A 10,034-nucleotide genomic window follows, 5' to 3' on the forward strand; every position below is an offset into this window, starting at 1 on the left:
GTCCTGAAGCAGTAGAAGGTAACAACCGAACGGACATAACACAAGCTTGGCTTTCAGTCAGAATGATGTATTGTCATAAATGGCAAGAACACTATTTTTACAATTTATGAATCTGATCGTTACAGTTTGCTTCTCTGAGATTATGTAATGCAGAGAATGTGTATGTATCCCAGCTAATACGGAGGGGTAAAAAGCACATACTTCTAGTGTGCCAAAAATGGATGAGCAATTCTGTAGTTGCAGATTCAATTCTTTCTGAATGTTTGTCTCGATTATTCTATCCCAAATATTTTTTTAATCTTTTACAGGAGCACTGATACTAATTTCCTCTCAATGTAAAGGGTCCCAGCTGTATGCTTGCTTCCCTTGTAACAGGTTTCACGAACACAGTGATGTCTCCAAGCAAAGACATGCAGTATACAACATCAAAATTAAACAGGATGACACATTTTAGGTCATCTGCTGTAGTCATCTGATTGCTAGAGCACACTGGCTCTTTACTGGTCCTCAGAATGGGTCTGAACATCACCAGCATGTCACATGTTCTCTTCAGGGAGCAACCTAGTGTGGTCTACCACATGGAAAGCTCCTGCACAGGTCTCTTGAATTGTCTCATCTTATTCTGTAATGCTGTTACAGCTCATGATACTTTATTAATCATCTTAAATAATTCCCTCCCTTTTTGCATGGATGTAACTGAGATGGGAATCTTCAGTTGACTAAAGGAAAACGGTGGCAGCAGGAACAAAACTAAGGCCCATAGCTGAGAATAAGTTACTACGTTTATAAAATAAATTTGGCAGTAGCCACCCAAGAGTGTTACAATCACTACTCTATGTGGCTTTTCTGAATAACTGTAGCCCAGGAGTTTTAAAGAGAGTTAAAGAAAATACATCAGTGGAAGCCTTTTCTCTGAAAAGGCAGCTCCTTTGAGGTGAATACTTTTTGAAATCATGTGAAGTCCATGAAAATGTTTTAAGAAAAGCATAAAAATGTTCTGGCAGCTTCAAAGCATCCAGTTTTTATATTTTTAGAACAAAACATTTCCATTTCTAAATCACTATGGTTTCAACTTAAGTTAGCATGGTGTTAGAACACAGTGTAATATAAATGAAAAGGTGACATTATCAAACATTTCAATCAACCAGCTTCATTTTTCTTCTTGAAGTATTTTTAAGGGATTTCAAAATTTTCAGGTTGCATTCCTAATTAGGGCAAAGACAAATCTCAAAATTGTTCATAAAAGTAAATTTTTATCCTCTGCACAGCTTATGCACTCCCTCAGGCTCATGGTATGCATAGTAAGATAGTGTGTTCCCTTCTAACTCTAACTAATACCCTTTTTTCCTTGAAATCTCTTTGTTTGTCAGTGTTTTCAGTAATGAAGTGCCCAGTTTTTGATATCATCATCTCCAAGTATAATCATTCACCAAGTGCTGTCCACTTCTGAGCTGTGTTTCTTTTAAATATACATTCCAAGAATACACCTGATGTTGCAGAAATGCTGTATTGCCAAACTACTATTAATAATTATTCTATTGTATCACAGTAGTCTTGTGTCCTTAATTAAGGCGAGTGTTTCATTTGAATAGGAACTGCTTAAATATAGAGTAGAAGACAGCTTCTCTTTTGCCGATTTTGTGCAGGATCCAGTCCCTGAAGAAATTCAACCAGTGCACAACACATAAAAAGGAGAGCAAGTGAGTTGGTGAAGTTAAGGTTAAAATTGACAGCATCAAACTGATACAAACTGTGGGTACATGCCCTGCTTTCCAAGTTTTTCTGTCCTAAGAAGTAACTGTGAATTTGATTGGTTTCCCCCAATAAATTTCTTAAGGTCTTTACTTAATCTCCCCTTGATTTCTGTAAGGTTTTTATCCCATGCTGACCCCTGTAATACCTCCCAAATTAGTTTGCTGCCAAATTCATTAGTATGCTATTTACCAGCCCTTCTTAGGAATCTAAGGAAGAAATTGAACATAAAACTACTTTACTACAGTTGGAAAAGAAGATTACTTAGGGAGAAAGGAAGAAAAAAAAGAGAAGGAAAGCCAAAGCAAGGTGAAGGGTGCTACAGAAAATGGAGGGAGGTGGAAGAATGAGAAAATGATGAATAGGAAAGTAGGGCTGGAAGAGATATTGAAAAGTAACAGCGAAGCAAAGAAAGAACAGAAGTGTCTGATTCAGTTAACTTCTGAGAGGGTGCTTAATTTAAAAAATGAGAAGTCCACAGACCCAGGCCCATACCTAAAATTAAGCTTTTTATCTTAAATTGCAGTTCTCTACACAAGGATTTAAAGCACCAGAGGGAATAAATCCCATCGAAACTTGGTGAGATTAGGCACCAACTTGCCACAGGATCCTTGAAAAATCTGGGATTTCAAGATACAGTATTAAGCTATAAAATAAATTATGCTGGAGCTTTTAAGTGCTATTCCCTATTCAGTGTAGGAGCCTGAACAGAATAAATCTCTACTCCGCTATTTATCACTGGGCTAAGTGTCAAAAAGAAGCAATTCTCTTCCACAGGCCAACTTGGTTACAATTACTCGCAGTTCACCAGACATTCTGTTGGAGATAAAATCTGTATCATAGTCAGACTTTTTGTACAGCTAGAGTCACCACCATTCCCAGGCACAGAAGAAAGGACTAAACAAGGAAACATTTCCTCTAAGCACTTAACATCCTTTGCTGATGCCACATGTGTGGCTCCGTACATCACCATAGTATCAGAACATCTCTTTAATCGTTGCTAAGAAATACACACCTCTGATTCATTCCAGCACTCAAGACTGTATAGTCTGACATGGCTTTTATGTACTTTGGTGTACCAAAAGGAGAATGAAATAAAATCTTGAACCTTGGCTCACTATCAGAGACTGGAGTAGGTATTCTTGTTACATGAATGGGGCATGATTTGCTTAGGGAATACTGAGTCCTTCCTGACACCATGCACTTCGGAACAAACCTAATCTCCTGAAATATCTAGTTGTGGGAAGTTAAAATTAGGAATCTTTTTTACACTGCAAATTATCCTCCACTTGTAAATCCTCCACCTCTGCTGGCCTTACTGGAAGTTCAGGGCATCACATGGTGAATCCACGAGATAACAGGTTTCCTGTTTTGTACTTCACTCTACACTAGACTTCCAGAGGGCACCAGGATCACTGCTGTGTTGTGTCTCAGTTTGCTGCTTGTGCCTGTGATTATCCCAGATGTGGCTCTTCAAAGGCAAAATTAAAGCTTTAAGCAATCTTTCATTTTAGCTAAACAATCCTTGAGGAGCCAAAAAGGCCACAAGCCTTCAACTAAACTACATTTTGTGTGAGCCTATTGCCTGACCCTGGAATCAGCAGGCACAATCTGACCATGTCCACAACACTGATGCCTTGTACCCTGTTTGGAATGGTGCCTTGTCAAAGCTGACTCCTGTGTGGCACTGGTGAGGTCCTAGGACATAGAGTCCTGGTCTTCTTTGCCCAGAACTACCCCCAAAAGTGGTCTATGTATATCCACTGCAATGCTGATGACTGAGTGTTGGCATTTAAGAAAATACCCTGGCCTTGTTTGTTTTCCCAAGGCAGATGTCATCATTGCAAGGTCTGTGTGATCTAAACTTCATTATTACTGAGCTGTACTAATTCCAATGCAAACTACTTCCCTTGGTTCTTACCAGTACTTATTATTGATTAATTCTGATAAATTTAGTAATATTTCCCACTGTGCAAAACACAACTAACAATCAAATCCTCCAGCTCTAAACATACATATATGAAAAAATACCTTTTTTTTAGTTCCACTTATGACAAATGAACCTGTGCTTATAGCTGACCTCTGGATTCACTCCAACATGTCATAAATACTGGATTTGGGTTTGAATATTCATGAATTCCAAGCTTCTTTCATCAGCTTCTTTGAAGCTGATTCTTGATCTACTTGAGAGACAGAAGCAAGCCCCTAAATTAGTTAATCTTCTGTACACTGCTAAGACTCAATTGTAAAGTCAAATGCTGAAATAAAGATCTTTCTTGATTTGAGGATGCTTAATGCAGAAAACTGTAGCCACATTTTAACACATGCCAGTTAATCAGCTTCCTAGAGAAGTAAAGTCCAGTGTTATATGGAGGTAAAGAATGGTGAGAGTGGGATATTGGGAAATGGTGGTGGATGGCTGAGAACAGGAGAAGTGAATGGGAAATCGGGGAACCCCGCACTATCCCCACTCATTCTTGCTCTGGAATCTGAACCCACCCTGCACTAGGAGGGAAGGTATAAGTCCTTCTTTGGCATGTTGGGGAATGCTGTAGGAGATTCAAAGACCGGAGAAGACAAACGCAGACTTGGGAATCTAGCATATACAGGGGAGCATGGGCTGAAAGCAGCTTGTTGTGAAGTATGAGAAACTCCTTAAGTGCTAATAGCTTCTAAAAAGCTAATGGCTTAATTAGGGCTGGAAGACAAGAGCATGCTGGCAATTTTCACAGGCAGGTTTATGTATCTCCTATTAGGAAATGGAGGAGAGAACCATCATTTTCTTCTTAGGTGTTTATTGTAATCAAAGTGGAATCATGATTTCTGAGGATTCTCTCATCACACTGTCAATAATTTCACCTTCCAAATATTTCAGTGAGTAGTGACAACCCCATACCGTATAACAATGGAGAGCACACGGCTTCGGAGTCACAAGTTTCCCTGTATTTCATTTCAGTAGTGCCATTGTTGCAAAAGTAACTACAAGCGCCAGAAAAAATATATCCCTATTAACAACATTGCTTTGCTGAGAAGATTTGTTAATGTATAGTTAATATTGCTCACTTGCTTCCATGAAGATGAGTTCAGCATAATTCAAATGGCGTGACCAGCAGGTCCAGAGAGGCTATTCTCCCTCTGTACTCGGCACTGGTGAGACCGCTCCTTGAATCCTGTGTTCAGTTCTGGGCCCCTCACCACAAGAAGGATGTTGAGGCTCTGGAGCGAGTCCAGAGAAGAGCAACAAAGCTGGTGAAGGGGCTGGAGAACAAGTCTTACGAGGAGCGGCTGAGAGAGCTGGGGTTGTTTAGCCTGGAGAAGAGGAGGCTGAGGGGAGACCTCATTGCTCTCTACAACTGCCTGAAAGGAGGTTGTAGAGAGGAGGGTGCTGGCCTCTTCTCCCAAGTGACGGGGGGCAGGACAAGAGGGAATGGCCTCAAACTCCGCCAGGGGAGGTTCAGGCTGGACATTAGGAAAAAAATTTTCACAGAAAGGGTCATTGGGCACTGGAACAGGCTGCCCAGGGAGGTGGTTGAGTCACCTTCCCTGGAGGTGTTTAAGGCACGGGTGGACGAGGTGCTAAGGGGCATGGTTTAGTGTTTGATAGGAATGGTTGGACTCGATGATCTGGCGGGTCTCTTCCAACCTGGTTATTCTATGATTCTATGATTCTAAACCTCTAAGAAATGAGGAAATACGAAGGATATTAAAGCAAAAGTAACACCAAGCTTTATAGCAATGCCTCAATGTGTCTGTAATGGAAATAATTCACCTTTTCAGTGGATGTCTCTCAGGGAACATAGTATGTAACTACTATAGCACACCTTCTCTTTGGAAAAGTGGGTTGTATTTGCAGTGGTGCTTCCTTTATTGGCATACTCTGAGCCAATTTCCTAGAAACAATTCCATGATAATTAGATTTTATCTTTCCCACTACTCACCAGTTAACAGTGTTTAGTCATATATCTATTATTAAGTCCACAGAGTATTTTACCTACTTCACTTAGCACAACTGCCATTGGTTAAAATGTCTCTCTGTCCCAGCACTGAATCAACATCAGGACTGAGTCACGACAAGAGGCGTGTGGCTATCTCAGTACATGTTGTTCTTTTGATCCCATCTACAGGAGTGATAAGCACTGTGGGGCTAAGGCCCTATCTGAAAGGTATGACCTCCCATCTTTCCTACTATCATAGTTTACTAAGTCTGCTTCCATTCAACACAGAAATACTCAGCTCAGTGAATACTGCCAGTTCCCAGTTCCTATTGCCAGCTCCTGGGAAGGAAAAATAAAGGTTGCCTGAATGTTGACCTACACTCTGTACTTCCTGGCTTCCACAAGTCTGAATTTTGCTGAAGCTCATATTTTATAAGAACTCCAGCTACTGCCAGGAAATCCTAATCCTGCTTTAATTAAGGAGTTTTGACAATCAGTAAGAAGGAAAGATGCTTTAAGGACCTGAAATTCACTCTTTCCTTGATCCTCAGAATACATTTTGAGAGAGCATCTTTGCAATGTGTTTTCTGAGATTAAGGATAAGGAAAAAAAATCTGAAGCTACTGGAGTTCTGAGGTTTCTAGTAAGGAGCAGATGCATGAGGGAATGGTAGGCTGGCTTTTTTTCAGTGTCTGGGGTGTGGTGGTTTGGTTTTGAGCATTTTCCTGTCTCTTTTATACCAGTAGCTAAAAAACTGTGGTGGGGTTCACCACAGTTTTACTCTTTTCTTTATTGCTTTAATGGAGTCTGTTTTTAATGGCATTCAGAAAACGTGCAGCTAAGGATGAGCAGGCTTCTTTAGCAGATATATATACATATATATATAGGAAATAAGCTTTTAAAAGTGTGTGTATAACTGTTTGAAGCTGCAAACACTGCACCAGTTTTCAACAGAGCTCAGCTCCTATCTCTCTGGAAAACAACAACCACCACCACCCAAGTAAAGGATAGTTCTCCCAAAATACTCAGCAGATCTCACTCTTACCTTTTACAGCTGGATTTTCAGAAGTACCTTAGTGGGCTCTTTGTGTGGTACATGACCACCTTTTAAAGCTCTGATCTCAGCTGTGTATGGATGAAAGATACAGTGCAGCTGAAGTTTTGACCTAGGTCTGTCAAAACTCAGCCATGAACTCTTCACTTAATTTTTCAGTTCTACAACTCTAAAATAGGATAGAAATGCTATGGCATGTCAGTGATGTTGACAGGACAGTAGGGATGAAGGATCAGTAGTGTCAGCAGAAACCAGGGATGTACACCTCTCGCACACCCCATTTGGTGTTGTAAACTATATACCACAGCTGTCTCTTAAAGGTGGCTGCAACCTTCTTGGCCTTCTACTTCCATAACTTCCTCTCAGGATGGCTGGAAAAAGCTGCAGTAAAGAAAAAAATGTGTTAAAGATCAAGCAATCAAAATTAAACTTTTAATAATAATAACATGAAGAAAAATTTTCCATTGGAAAACTGATATTAGCATGCTAACTTAGGAATGACAAAACACCTCAGTGGTTCCCGTATTCATGAATACGCAAGAGTGCACTGCTAACAAATTCACTGCTCCTTACATTCATTAAACCATCATGAGAAAGTGATAGTTGATGCTGGGCAATAACAAGGTTCAAGAAGATAAAACTGATGTAGACCTTGCCTTACAGTAATAGACTAAAAAAAAAATCAGTGATGATGTGAGTCAGCCTAGTTGCATCAGCTTCTGTGATATTTGAATTTGGTCAAATCCAAACAAAGCAAATGTTGCTTTAGAAATAAATTTTACATAGCCTTTGTACTGCTGAGCAGTGCAAGAGAGGGACAAAAGGATTTCAGGCACAGACAACTCTAACAGTCCCCCTGAGGAAGATTTCTGTGGCAACAAGTGATTAAGTATGATTGGAACCAGGCAAAATATTTTCAGAGAGCTCTTTCTTCCCAAGTCAAAATGAGCTGGGGTTTGAATTCACAAATTCTTAAATGAAACTAGACATCTTCTCACATATTCCAATTTATGCCCCCCTTTTCCCCCAGAAATAAGTAATATGATCATTCATTCACTACAATAACTGCCAAAATGCAGTAATAGTTGTAAATCTATTGCATTTCAAGCTTCACGAGTTGTCCTAGATTTGTCTGTTGGCTCCAGACAAATTTCAGTTCTCTTCCTGGTCATCCTGCTTCAGGTTATCCAAAAAGCTGGTAGAAAATTCCATTTAGTGTTTTCAGAAGGGGAACTGCACTTTTTGTGTTGTCCTGTAGCTGAAGAAGATAAAGAACTTGCTTCTTTCTGTGTGTGGATCTCTAGCATCTTACTGACCATAAGAAACTCAAAGAGACAGGCAAGAACTAAGGAACATAAGCATTTGCAGAAACAACAGTCCATACGGTGCAGACATCAGAGTAAAGCAATATAGGTTGCCTTCCCTCTAAGACAGTAACACTGCATAATTATGAACCACCTTATAGAGTACTTAAAAATCATGGACAACGTTGACTGAGTTAAAAACCTCAAGTTCCTTCCTGGCCATAGAGCTGGAGAGAGCATAGTTATGTGAAAGTCAGTTTTGTGTTTGCATGCAATGGTGCTGTGTTAACACAAGGACTGCAAAATTACTGCTGTGTTCATTAATTTACTTCTCTTGTAGCCATGGTGAATCAGTCCTGTTTGCTGCATTGTGCGTTCCTCAAATGGTAACATGCAGTAACCAAAACACCTTTCATCTCATTTGCATCACCTATACAAATATATACTCACCCCCTAGAGAGCTCCCAGGTTAGAAGCCTGATCCACCTATGCTTTTGAAAGAGGATGGAAAAGACTTAAGTGCAAAAAGCACTAGCAGAACCAAAAGAATTTATGCTTAGATGCTAATGGCAGCTTTTATGCAAGTGCCCTGCCACCTCTCTGACTGACTGCAGGATGCCAGCCTTTGTGTTCTGCTAGGATATGCCTAGAAATATTTTAATGGCCTGGTTTTCGAAAAGCTGCCATTAGAGAGGAAGATTTTGCTTAAAAAAATGCAACTGTGTTACAGAATATCCTGCAAACAGAACAAAGCATTTCCAAACGTGACTTAGTCTACATGTGTGTTCTTCCTGTACACACATAGCAAGCGCTTTTTCACAAGAGTCATGTTTTTCTACTGTATTGTTTTTATTAAGAACCTAGGGAGGTTTATTTTTCCTCAAAATCTGTGCTTCAGAGTCATAATTTTCTGAGTCCTAACTTAGTTTGGTTGCATTAAAATTTTTACCTTCTTGATTGTGAAGAAAAGGTGGAAAGTTGAACTGTGAAGTTTCAGATACTTGAGGAATTTTCAGCAGGTCTGTGGATGGAAGTCTGGGGTCTTATTCTCAGTTTCTGATTGTTTGGGTTAGCAGCACTATTAGCCTCAAGACCATAGAAAGCTTAAAAAAAATTGGCTTAATGCTCATTTAAGGGTTAGTGTAGAATATTTTCTTTTATTCTTCCTTCCCTGCCCTTAGAGTAGTACCAAATTATAATACATACATTGCTTCAGATTTCCAATATTTCCCAATCTGGATTAATTTACAGTTGGAGAGAGGGTGTGAATTAAACTGTTATAAAAGGCTTAGATGTAGTGCCAACTTGTTACTATGCTCTTTCAAGCATCAAATGCTTTTTCTGTTAAAGAAGCTCTCGAAGAATTTCTTGCATCTGGAAATCTCTCTCATTGCACAGCTGATCTATTAAATGCAAAAGAAGACATACGCAAATGAAGGCATTCATAGTAAAACAACTCCTGGAGACCTTGCTGCAGTGGGAGGCTTTGCTTTATTATGGTCTACAGTAAGATGTTGCCTTCTTCAAGGAGATTTCAGTCTGTGAAAAACCCAGCTACCACAGGGATGTGGAATGCAAGACAAGGGAGAAAAGCAGAAGACAGAAGAGCACACAACAAACTGTCACAAGCCGACACCATCAGAATATGCAGCCTGCACCCTGAATTACACTTAACAGTCCAGAGCAAGAAGAAGATGGGCCTGACACCACTTATTAATTCATTAAATACTGAAGGGATGACTTCAGCTTCTGTGCTGCATTTTACACACCACCTAGCAAGCAGTGAATATGAAACACTTCCTTGTTTTCTACTGTTTTGGGTTTTTTTAATTAAATTTTCTTGTATATCAAATCCCTACAAACATGCAATTCTATTCTCTGCCAAGGGATGTGGTATACCTCCTGTCTCTTATTGGTTGCAAACATCACCTTCATACCATATCTTCTAATTAAGCAGTAAAGTGTTGGATGAAGCTGATTTAAATTTGG

At 39.7% G+C, this 10,034-nt stretch overlaps 1 long non-coding RNA gene across 1 annotated transcript; it reads left to right on the forward strand.

The window, feature by feature from the left end:
- Positions 1 to 204: 204 nt before the first annotated feature.
- LOC138718265 (uncharacterized) lies at positions 205 to 9,822 on the forward strand. The gene is made up of 3 exons (XR_011337034.1): positions 205 to 934; positions 1,593 to 1,756; positions 9,399 to 9,822. It is a non-coding gene; the product is annotated as an uncharacterized lncRNA (long non-coding RNA).
- Positions 9,823 to 10,034: the final 212 nt, after the last annotated feature.

The sequence above is a fragment of the Phaenicophaeus curvirostris genome, chromosome 2, assembly GCF_032191515.1.
Source record: "Phaenicophaeus curvirostris isolate KB17595 chromosome 2, BPBGC_Pcur_1.0, whole genome shotgun sequence".
Taxonomy (NCBI): Eukaryota; Metazoa; Chordata; class Aves; order Cuculiformes; family Cuculidae; genus Phaenicophaeus; species Phaenicophaeus curvirostris.